The sequence below is a fragment of the Rutidosis leptorrhynchoides genome, chromosome 4, assembly GCF_046630445.1.
Source record: "Rutidosis leptorrhynchoides isolate AG116_Rl617_1_P2 chromosome 4, CSIRO_AGI_Rlap_v1, whole genome shotgun sequence".
Classification (NCBI taxonomy): Eukaryota; Viridiplantae; Streptophyta; class Magnoliopsida; order Asterales; family Asteraceae; genus Rutidosis; species Rutidosis leptorrhynchoides.
The window spans coordinates 457,247,405-457,260,585 of record NC_092336.1 but is presented as its reverse complement, the minus strand read 5'-3'; the positions used below and the strand labels follow the sequence as shown (position 1 = coordinate 457,260,585).

Sequence of the window (13,181 nt, the reverse complement as noted above, 5' to 3'; positions counted from 1 at the left end):
GCTCATTTTCACATTTTTATCAAATCTACACTTTTTCAAATAAGCATATACGAAAATGTTCGCCAAGTTCATAAGCATTCAATTCAAATAACATGTCAAAATAATCATTACTAGCAATTAAACAAGTCTCAAATGGCATTATCTTTCAAAAATCAAGTTCATGAATTTTAGACTTGAAAAAGTCCACTTTAATTCTCAAAATCATGTTTAGGCTCAAAGTTTGGATCATTTAACTACCTAGACATGTTACACTGCTCAATTTAGCAACAATTCATGACAAAAATCGGCCATAACCTGTTTATATCAAAAAGCCCCAAATTTGCTCAAGAACACAAACCCTAGATTACTCAAAATTTGAAGTTTAAGGCTTCTAATCATGTTAAACAGCATCAATCTAGGTTATACAAGCATAATACATAAACAATTTAAGCCTAATTACACTAAAAAGCATCAAAATCAAATTGGGGAAAAATTTGCTCAAGAACACCAAATTTCGGATTAAATGGTGTTTAGGTGTAGAAATTTACCGTTTTTCTTGAGTAATTCTTAGATAGCATCCTTCTCAACATGATTTTAGCAAAAAATTTGGTGATTAACGGTTAAAAATTGGGATTTTTGGGGTGGTTTTTCGGGGTTTTTTTTTGCAGCTGTTTTTGGGTGTGGAGTGTGAAACTGAGCTGATGCAGCTCTTATTTTTTTTTCTGTAATCCGGTCCTCCCGCGAGTCGCGGGGATTTACCCTCCAAACTCCGCGACTCGCGGAGTTTTTTTTTTTTTTTTTTTTTTTTTTTTTTTTTTATAATCATTAATTTATTAAAACAATTAAGTAATTAATTTTAAAATTTTGTTTCCCTTGTTATTTAGGACGAGGTCGTTTCGGATCGATGTCCTAGTCTGTCATTCGACAAAATTTTAAAATTTGTCTTTTTGTAGCGATTGTTTTAAAAGCTAAGATTTTTGGGTTTTTTAATGTTTTTGGCATACTTTAAATCAATAAGATTAAAAATAATGATAATAAAAGTTCTCGTCCCTCCTTCGGGTAAAGCAATTTCGGTTCAAAGACCTAGTCTTCAACTTACGACGAATTTTTAAAAATCATATTCTTAACTTAATGAGATAAAGTAAATTTTTTATTTTTAAATTCACACAACTTAAATATAAAATTCAAAATTAATATTAAAAATTCACACCAAACTCAAAATTTGAAATGCATAAAATTAAAAATTTATATTTTAAAAATTAAAAATTCACACCAAACTTAATTTAAAAATTCATATTATAAATTCATACCAAACTTATATTAATTTTTCAAATATTTATAATTTTAAAAATATTGTTTTTACAAAGTTTACAATATTAATTTAAGATTTAAATATTAATTTTAAAAACATGGTAAAAATAAAATTAAAAATCTTTTTGTCTTTTTATCCCACTTTAATCAATCAAATATTATCAAAAATATACGCCCCTCTTTTCGGTAAAGTAATTTCGGTTCCAAGACCTAATTTAACTCATGACGAATTTTTGAAATATTTTGGGTTGATTGATTAAAGATATTTATACCTTAAGAATAAACGTTAAATTTCGCAGTGATGTAATAAATTTTTGAATGATATCAATAATTTCGGTAGCCAAACCTAATTTTATTCAATACCAATTTAATACTTTTTAGCGAACAAATTAGCGTTTATTATCAAAAGGTTAAAAATAAAAATAAAAATAAAAACTGTACAGACAAACCTGTGAAATAGATTTCTTAGTTATATGATCTATCCCATTCATAAGATAGTCGGTTTAATTGGTTTTCCATGGCTACATAGGCGTAACCTCGAGCATTCAGTGTCTTTTCTTCTAAACATATGAACGGTCCGTCTCTGCATAAAGTAACAAATTCGGTATTTGAATAGGTTTGATTATTTGAACATTTACCTCCATGTGACCATTTTCCGCATTTGTGACATCGTTCTAAGTGTCGTGCTCTTCTTTTCGCTGCGGATTTTGATTTTCCTTTACCAAATTGTAACTTATTATCTTCGCATCTGGATTCTTTTCTAACTCCGTCCATTCTTTCTCTGATTACTGATACTATTTCACTCGGTAGTATGTCATTATTACGTTTAGTGATCAAAGCGTGTAGCATTAGACCATGGTTTAGTTCACAGGCAGTCTTCATTTTGTAAAAACCTAAAAAAAATAAAAATTCAGAATGGGGGGAGAAGACTAGTTCTTTAGGGTCTGCTAGGGAAAGACCATTCGGGTTCCATTTTCGAGAACTACACGAAAACAGACAATCTAACTCTAACAGAAATACATATTATCCTTTAAAGACTTGATTCTCCCCACACTTAGTTAGCTGTGGTGTCGAAATTGTGATTAACTTCGTTGTCGACTTCCATCGGACCATGTATGTAATGTTTAACTCTGTGACCATTAACTTTAAATTCAATCCCATTTGAATTTATCAATTCTATCGTTCCGTATGGGAAAACTCTTTTGACTATGAATGGTCCAGACCATCTTGATTTCAATTTTCCAGGAAATAGCTTGAATCGTGAATTGAAAAGAAGAACTCTGTCTCCTTCTTTAAATTCTTTTGAACTTCTGATTCTTTTATCATGCCATTTCTTCGTTCTTTCTTTATAGATTAACGAATTTTCGTATGCTTCATGTCTTAATTCTTCTAATTCGTTTAGTTGACTTAATCGTAGACGTCCGGCTTCATGTAAATCAAGATTACATGTTTTCAAAGCCCAAAATGCTTTGTGTTCAATTTCTACTGGAAGATGACATGCTTTTCCATAAACAAGTCTAAAAGGTGTGGTTCCAATTGGAGTTTTGTAGGCTGTTCTAAAAGCCCAGAGTGCATCCTCCAATTTAATGGACCATTCCTTCGGATTTGATCCTACGGTTTTCTCTAGAATACGTTTTAAAGCTCGGTTGGTATTTTCAACTTGTCCACTTGTTTGTGGATGATATGCGGTGGAGATTTTATGAGTTACTCCATATCTTTTAAGAACTTTCTCAAGTTGATTATTACAGAAATGAGTACCCCGATCACTTATTAAAGCTTTCGGTGTTCCAAACCTTGCAAAAAGACGTTTTAAAAAGTTGACTACAACTCGTGCATCGTTAGTTGGGAGAGCTTGTGCTTCCGCCCATTTAGATACATAATCAATGGCTACGAGTATATATAGATTATTATAAGATTTTGGAAATGGACCCATAAAGTCAATACCCCAAATGTCAAATACTTCACATACTTGGATGACATTTTGTGGCATTTCATCACGTTGACTTATTTTTCCGGCCCTTTGACATGCATCACAGGATTTGCAAAGAAGGTGTGCGTCTTTGTAAATTGTAGGCCAATAGAATCCAGCATCATAAAATTTTCTTGCTGTTAGTTGAGGCCCATAATGCCCTCCTGTTGGTCCTGTGTGACAATGGTTTAATATTTTACTAGCTTCATCTCCAAATACACATCGGCGTATTATTCCATCGGGACAACTTTTAAACAGATGTGGATCTTCCCAAAAATAGTGTTTTATATCACTGAAGAATTTCTTTCGTCTTTGGTACGATAATCCTTTTTCAAGGAATCCATAAACTAAGTAGTTTGCATAGTCTGCAAACCATGGGATTTCTTTATAATCTATCTTCAATAGATATTCATCAGGAAAGTTGTCTTGTATGGCTGATTCATTTAGAACTTCTAATTCGGGATTTTCAAGACGAGAAAGATGATCAGCGGCGAGATTTTCTGCTCCTCTTTTATCTCGGATTTCAATATCAAACTCTTGTAAGAGTAAGATCCAACGGATTAATCTTGGTTTAGCATCTTGTTTTGAAAATAGGTATCTAAGAGCAGAATGGTCGGTATAGACCACCGTTTTTGCTAGAACGAGATATGATCGAAATTTGTCAAAAGCAAAGACAATAGCAAGGAGTTCTTTTTCAGTAGTTGTATAGTTCGTTTGTGCTCCTTGTAATGTCTTACTAGCATAATATATAGGTTGAAATCGTTTTTCAATCCTTTGTCCTAAAACGGCTCCCATTGCAAAATCACTTGCATCGCACATTAGTTCAAATGGTAGATTCCAATTTGGTGTTATCATGATCGGTGCATTAGTGAGTTTTTCTTTAAGAATATTAAAATATTTGATACATTCATCTGAAAAGATGAATGGCGCATCCTTTTCTAGGAGTTTATTCATAGGAGTGGCAATTTTAGAAAAATCTTTTATGAAACGTCGGTAAAAACCGGCATGCCCTAGAAAACTCCTAACTCCTCTAACATTAGTGGGATGTGGAAGTTTAGCAATTACATCTACTTTAGCTCTATCCACTTCAATTCCTTCTTTTGAAATTTTATGTCCAAGAACGATGCCTTCTTTAACCATGAAATGGCATTTCTCCCAATTAAGTACTAGATTTGATTGTTCGCATCTAATTAGCATTCGTTCCAGATTAACTAGACATGATTTAAATGTATCACCGAAGACTGAAAATTCATCCATGAAAACTTCCATGCATTCTTCTATCATGTCGTGAAAAATCGCCATCATACACCTTTGAAAGGTTGCAGGGGCGTTGCAAAGTCCAAATGGCATGCGTTTGTAAGCAAAAGTACCATAAGGGCACGTGAATGTGGTTTTCTCTTGGTCCTCGGGTGCTATTGGAATTTGAAAATATCCGGAAAATCCATCTAGAAAACAATAGTAACTATTTCCGGCTAATCTTTCCAACATTTGATCTATGAAAGGTAAGGGAAAGTGATCTTTTCTGGTGGCGTCATTTAATTTTCTATAATCAATACATACACGCCATCCTGTTACAGTCCTAGTAGGAATAAGCTCATTTTTCTCATTTGTAATGACAGTCATGCCACCCTTCTTAGGTACGCATTGAACTGGGCTTACCCATGGACTATCAGAAATTGGATATATCAAACCTGCATCTAGCAGTTTAATAATCTCTTTCTTAACTACATCTTGCATATTAGGATTTAGTCTTCGTTGGCGTTGCACATACGTTTTATGACCTTCTTCCATAAGGATTTTATGTGTGCAATACGAAGGACTTATTCCTTTAATATCATGAATCTTCCATGCAATGACTGGTTTATGAGCTTTCAACACAGAAATGAGTTGTGATTTCTCATTTTCAGTAAGAGAAGACGATATTATTACAGGTAATTCAGATTCACCATGTAAATAAGCGTATTCCAAATGGTTTGGAAGTGGCTTTAACTCTAATTTCGGAGGTTCTTCTATCGAAGATTTATATCGATATCTGTCTTCTTCTTTTAGCATTTGAATTTCTTCTGTTGTTGGTTCATATCCATTAGCTATAAGTGTAGCTAACATTTCAGCTTCATCAATTGGTTCATTACCTTCTCCTAAAGAACATTCTCCTGTTCCTTGTAATTCTGGAAATTCTTCTAATAATTCTGCATGTGCATCTATAGTTTGAATATAATAACATGTATCATCTGCAGATTGTGGTTGTTGCATTGCTCTATCAACTGAAAAGGTAACACTCTCATCCTCTATACTTAGGGTCAGTTTCTTACCGAACACGTCTATCATTGCTTTAGCCGTGTTTAAGAATGGTCTTCCTAATATGAGAGGAACTTGAGAATCTTCTTCCATGTCCAAAACAACAAAATCTACTGGAAATACTAAAGTACCAACTTTAGCTAGCATGTTCTCCATTATCCCTCTAGGATATTTTATTGATCTATCGGCTAGTTGTATGCTTATTCTTGTTGGTTTCAATTCTCCAAGGTCTAGTTTAGCGTATAATGAATACGGCATTAGATTTATACTAGCACCTAAGTCTGCCAATGCTTCTATTGAACTAAGACTACCCAGAAAACATGGAATTGTGAAACTTCCTGGATCAGATAGTTTTTTTGGTATCTTATTCAACAGCACTGCTGAACAATTAGCATTCATAGTAACAGCCGAGAGTTCTTCCATTTTCTTTCTATTTGAGATTAGATCTTTCAAGAATTTAGCATATCTTAGCATTCCTGAAATCACATCAATGAAAGGAAGATTTACATTTATCTGTTTAAACATATCCAAGAATTTGGATTGCTCGGCTTCAAGTTTCTCTTTCTTCATTTTACTCGGGTAAGGAAGTGGTGGTTGGTATGGTTTAACATAAGGTTTATCCTTAACTGTGTTATCTTCATTAACCTTCTCAACTACCGGTTCTTTTTCCTTATCTTGATCAGGTTGTGGTTCTTGTGGAGTAGGAATAGTTTCATCAGAAGTTACAGGTATTTCAGGTGGTTTAAGTGTTGTACCACTTCTTGTGGTAATAGCTTTAGTTGTTTCATTCCGGGGGTTAGCATTTGTATCGCTTGGTAAACTTCCCGGTTTTCTTTCACCTATTAACCTTGCTAGGTTACTCACTTCTTGTTCCAGATTTTGAATAGACGCTTGTTGATTTCTAAATGCTTGAGCATTTTGTTCATTAGTTTGTTTTTGAGATGTGAAAAACTGCGTTTGAGTTTCAACTAGCTTCGTCATCATATCTTCTAAATTCGGCTTTTTATCATCGGTTTGTTGTGGTGGTTTGTTTTGAAAATTCGGTCTTTGCTGGTTGTAAGTATTATTGGATACTTGTTGATTGCTAGGACCTTGTTGGTTGTTGTATGGAATATTTCGATTATAATTCTGGTTTTGATTGTAAATTGGTCTTGGCGGTTGATAATTATTCTGATAATTATTTCCAGGCCTTTGGTTTATGTATGAAATATTCTCTCTTTGTTCCATTGTTAATTCAATACTGAGACAATCTTTTGTCAAATGTGGTCCTCCACACTGCTCACAACTAATTCGTATTGAGTGAATATCCTTAGTCATCTTTTCCATTCGTCTCTCCACAGCATCTATCTTTGCGGAAATGGAATCTAAGTCATGGCTAGAATCGGCTCTAGCTGCTTTAGATGATCTAATGATGTCTTTTTCTTGGTGCCACTCATGTGAGTGGGAAGCAGTGTTATCAATAATTTTGTAAGCATCAGTTTCGGTTTTCTTCATAATAGAACCACCAGCTGCTATATCTATGTCTTTCCTTGTAGTGATGTCGCATCCTTGGTAGAATATTTGTACTATTTGACAGGTGTCTAAACCATGTTGCGGACATCCTCTTAACAACTTTCCATATCTTGTCCACGCCTCATATAGAGTTTCATTTGGTTTCTGCGTGAACGTAACAATTTCTGCTTGAAGTCTTACGGCTTTAGATGCAGGAAAGAATTGTTTAAGAAATTTGTCAACTAAAACATCCCATGTATCAATCGCCCCTTCAGGTAACGATTCCAACCAATCTTTGGCTTCTCCCTTTAAAGTCCAGGGAAATAACATGAGATATATCTGTTCATCCTCCACTTCTCGGATTTTAAATAGTGTGCAGATCCTATTAAAGGTACGTAGATGTTCATTTGGATCTTCCTTCGGCGCACCACTAAATTGGCATTGATTAGTCACCATGTGTAGAATTTGTCCTTTGATTTCATAATCTGGCGCATTAATGTCTGGATGAGTAATTGCGTGACCTTGGCCAGTGCGTTTAGCTCTCATTCGGTCTTCCATACTTAGAGGTTCCAGATTCTCCATAATTGAATTTGTTGAATCGGTATCACTAGATGATTCTGATTTAATGGTTCGTTTCTCAACAATCTCTGTTTGAATGATTGGTGGCTCCGGAGGAAAGTTTAATGGTTCAGGATCTACGAACCGTTCCTGAATATTCTCCGGATTCTCAATTGTGAGGTCGGGTTCAAAAAATGGATTATCGGAAATTTGAACTGAAGTACTTGGTCTACTAGATGACGATTCTAAAGAAAAATCAACGGCGGTTATATTTGCTAAATGTCTTGATCTAGTTACAGGTGGTGAATGTACAAAAGGTGGTGAACGTCTTGCTCGGTGCATTCACTGAATATCCTATTAGTTTTTAAAAAGGAAAGAAAAATTATAATAAGTTATCCAATCAATAGACTTTTCTGATTTTGCCCACGTTTCGAATAGCCAAAAGATGCAGCAGAGGGGCAGGATTCGTTTGGTCTCAATATAATTGAGGACTGTTTGGCTCCAATAACCCGGTCCACGTACAAATCCAACTATTACTACGAACCAGAAAATTTTGATGTCTATTAATTTAACCACTTAAAATAAATTTTCGTAATTTTAAGAAATTTAGATAAGAAGTAGAATAAAAAAAAAATCTAAGTCCTAAAACTAGAATGGCGAGAAATAAGAGAGAAAAAGAGTTCGTCGAAAAAGGTCGAAAAAGAAAAATGGTTGAAAAATAAAAGGTGACGGAAAAATAAAAGAAACTTATAAAAATTTAAAAATACTTGATTAACCTAACCTTATTACTACAACTAACTTAAAATTATAATCGCAAATTGAAATTACTAATTGGAATGATAATTGATACATAGTAAAAGGTGTCTAAAAATATTAAAGCTTACAGAAAAAACTAAATCCCAAATGGAGATAACTTAAAAAGAAACTAAAACTTAAAAAGGCGTCGCAAAATTCTAAAGCACCTAAATCTTAGTCTAAAGAAAAAGCACTTTAAGGAATTCTACGGCAAAGCCTAAAAATCTAGGAGTAAAAATAACTATAGCAAAAACTAAGTTTAAAATTAAATATGAGCTAAAAATACAAAAGTTACGCTACAACGATTAAAAAGGGACAAAATATAAAAATATACAAAAAGTTGTAAAAAGTACAATTTTTTATAAAAATATTATTTTTATATTATTTATTTTATTAAACTATTAATTTTACAATTTAATTAAAACTAATTAATACTAAATACATAAATTAAATAAAAAGTAAAAGTAAAAATAAAACTAATAATAATAATAATAATAATTGGGGTTAAATTATAATTAATAATAAACCGTAATTAATGCTGAATTAGGGCTTCCTGTTCGTGTGTCAGGTACCCTCCGCGAGTTGCGGTATTTAATAAAGAAAACCCCGCGAGTCGCGGGGTTCAGAAATTCAGATGACAGCTTTAAATTCGACGCGTTTTTTCTTTATTTATTTATTTTTTTATTTCCTGTTTTTAATTTTTTCTATAAATAAAAGATAGTTAATAAAACTTATATTTTTATAAACTAAAATAAAAATAAAGAAACTTATAAAACTTAAATATTTAACAAAATCTTAAAAATACTTATATTTTTGTTTTTCTTTTTATATTTTCGAATATTTAAAACGTATTTTTACAAAAGCGAATTTTAATAAAAGTAAACAAAAAAATCCTTTTTTTTTTATATTAGCGTTGTGCTTCCGGCGTTTAAGAGTGTTCCCCGGCAGCGGCGCCAAAAATTACTTGATGTTATGCGAGGTGTATATAAAATAGCTTATATTTTACTAGGAAAAACTATTAAATACGATACAATTTTACACAAGATATTTATTTATTTATAGAATGGATATACTTAAACCTTGCTACAACACTTATAGGCAGTGTACCTAATCGTACAGTAGTGTAGTTTTTAGTAAGTCCGGTTCGTTCCACAGGGAAATCTTTAAACAAAGCTCAACGCTATATTAGTTTACTTTTATAAAAATACAAATATATATATAAGTAATATTATTATTATAAAAGGGGGGTTTTTACCGTTTAATGACCGGTTTGTCGATTTTAAAACTTTAGTCGCAGTTAAAACCTAATGTAAAATATTAAATAAATAAAAGACTTAAATTAAAGCGTAAAGTAAATAACAATAATGAAATTGCGAATAATAAAAGTGCGATAAAATAAACTTGCGATAATTAAAGAGTACGATAATTAAAAGTGCGATAAAATAAATTAACAATAAAAATGCGATAATTAGAAGTGTAATTAAATATAAAATAAAGGAAATTAAATATGAAATAAAAGAATTATGCTTATTTAAACTTCCGTAATCATGATGTTTGACGTGTTGATTTTAGTTTTATGCCCATGGGTTAATTGTCCTTTGTCCTGGATTATTTAATCTGTCCGTCTGGTTTTTGTCCATAACAGTCCATCAGTCATAAATATAAAGTGCGAGTGTCCTCGTCAAATTATTATTATACCCGAAGTTAAATATTCCAACTAATTGGGGATTCGAATTGTAACAAGGTTTTAATACTTTGTTTAATGAATACACCAGGTTATCGACTGCGTGTAAACCAAGGTTTTACTACTTTGTTAACAATTACACCAATTACCCTTGAATGTAATTTCACCCCTGTTTTAATTATTCTAGTGGCTATTAATCCATTCCCGTGTCCGGTTAAATGAACGATTATTCGTACATATAAATATCCCGCCCATCGTGTCCGATCGAGTGTATATGGTAATTTATAGGGACGCCCAATTGTAAATCTTTATATTAACATTAACAAACTATCATTTAGTTAAACAAATATAAAGCCCATTAATAGCCCATAGTCTAATTTCCACAAGTGTCGTTCTTTTGTCCAAACCCCAATTATGGTACAAAGCCCAATTACCCAATTTTAGTAATTAGCCCAACATCATGATTACTTCGTTTTAAATAAACATAATAATAACTTAGCTACGAGACATTAATGTAAAAAGGTTGAACATAACTTACAATGATTAAAAATAGCGTAGCGTTACACGGACAGAATTTCGACTTACACCCTTACAACATTCACTAACATACCCTTATTATTAGAATTTAAAATTAAAATTAAAATTAAAATATAAATTATATATATATATTTTACGTATATATGAGAGAAGAGAGATTAAGATATATGAATTGTGATCAGAATTCGGTTGGCTTTATAGGAATTTTTGATTTTTGGGGCTCCGCGACTCGCGGTGAATTTTGCCTTCAAACTCCGCGAGTCGCGGAGGATGAATTTACAGCTCAGTCCTTGGAGTCTTTCTCTGCCGACGGTTTTTTATTTATAAATATAATATATATATAATTAATATAATTAATTATATATTATATTATATTTATATACATAGTTAACTTGTAATTTTTAGTCCGTTGCGTCGAGCGTTAAGAGTTGACTCTGGTCCCGGTTCCGGATTTTCGAACGTCCTTGCGTACAATTTAATATCTTGTACTTTGCGTTTTGAATCTTGTACTCTTGTAATTTCGAGACGTTTCTTATCAATAATTGGAACCTTTTTGATTGTCTTTTGTACTTTTGAGCTTTTTGGTCGTTTGCGTCTTCAATTCGTCGAATCTGTCTTTTGTCTTCACCTTTTATTATTTAAACGAATATCACTTGTAAATAGAACAATTGCAACTAAAAGCTTGTCTTTCTTGAGGAATAATGCTATGAAATATATGTTCGTTTTTAGCATTATCAATGATCATCATCACCAACATGCTTGGCTAGTTTCTTTCACTTTATTCCTTGCATGAACAATTAGTGTATGTTTAGTTTTTCATTTACTTATGTGATTCTTGAACTTGTAATCCTTATGTCTTTTGGTTTATAATTTCATTGAATCTTTCGAATTATCATTTAATGCAAGTTTGAAAGTTATTGATTGTTGCAAGACAAGTGATTGATATTTAACATCTTGTGCTTAATCCAACCTAGTTACAATTTAGTATAGGGATAAAGACAACATGTGTAGGTAGCATTGCTTGTGCCCAAGATAATCATAAATTGGAAAACTAAAGAAGTCTTGTCTATGAGATTTAGTTGATAATTTGATAACATAAGGATTTGTTGAACTAATGTATGCATAATTGGGATTGTCAAGGAATAAAGACTTCCATCCAATTGATTACAACCTTTTCGTTTAGTTCATTGTTTATGCTCTTGAATACTCAAAGTTTACATTTGCCTAGTAATTGTTAATCTAGTTTTTACATTAGTTAATTTTAGTTAATCACAAACAAACCAATCTTGAAATTGCTTGCTAGTTAACCACAACTTCCCGTGGAACGAATCCTGCTTACCCTATCTAAAGTAGAGTAATTAGGCTATTTTTGACCGGCCCTTCGACACCGATCAGATTTTGGCGCCACTGCCGGGGAAGTGTGCGCTTGATTGCAAGCTCTTATTTTATTTCTTTCGTGTTAAATTAGAAAAACCATAAAAATTATAAAACCAATAAAAATCCAAAAATAGTGTTTTGTTTGTTTTGTTTTTGTCAGTTTTACGCTCGGTGTTCTTGTTTTTGTTGAAGTGTAGGTTAGTGTATGCAAACTCGGAGTTTGGGAGATCAAAATCTTAAGCCTTTAGACCCGGAAATCGAGAAATCTGCAAAAGCTAATCGAAAAGCTACAAGAATCTTAAAGGGTTCGACAGTGGCTTTAGCATCCACTCAACTACAGTTAGAGACACATCCGATTGTTCCACCAAACTCTCCTAAATCAGAGTCTGACACTGAAGAGGAAGTTTTTGATCAACGAGACGAGATGGCCGAACGACCAAGAGGAGTAGACACCTACTACCAACCGGGTGATTTTGAGGATCATTCACCCATTGTTTATCCTGCACCGGCAGGAGGAAACAACCGACGATTTGAGGTCCGACCTCAACTCATTTTGATCTTGCCAACCTACCGAGGTATGGCTAATGAGGAACCATATGAACACATCACTGAATTTAATGGGATATGTGCTACTAATCAGGTAAACGGTTTCACTGATGAGGAGGTACATCTTCGATTATTTCCCTATTCACTTAAGGATAAGGCGAAAACATGGTTTCTCTCCTTGCCCGCCCGGAGTATTAATACTTGGGCGGAAATGAAAAAACGATTTTTAGAAGAATTTTACCCCATAAGTAAAACTTCAGACATGCGTACGCAAATAAAATCTTTTAAACAATTACCGGGTGAATTATTTCATGAAGCGTATGAACGTCTGAAGGAGTTACTTAGGGCATGCCCACACCATGAGATACCCAAGTAGGAATTAGTTAAAGTTTTCTATGATAGTTTAGATTCCCAAAACAGGCAATTTCTTTTGGCGGCTAGTGGTGGGGCATTCTTAACTCGGTCTAGTGATGATGAATGGACGTTCTTCGAACAGTTAAGCAAGGGTTCAAAAACCCAAGCTTCGGTTGATCGTAAACAACCTAGTACCTCCCGAGTGAATCATGTTTCCAATTCGGGTGGTTCATCTAGGAACTTAGAACAGGAATTTGATGATTTGAAAATGCTTATATTTAA

At 33.1% G+C, this 13,181-nt stretch overlaps 1 pseudogene; it reads right to left on the bottom strand.

The window, feature by feature from the left end:
- Window positions 1–12,797: 12,797 nt before the first annotated feature.
- LOC139846194 (small nucleolar RNA R71) lies at window positions 12,798–12,911 on the bottom strand (annotated as a pseudogene).
- Window positions 12,912–13,181: the final 270 nt, after the last annotated feature.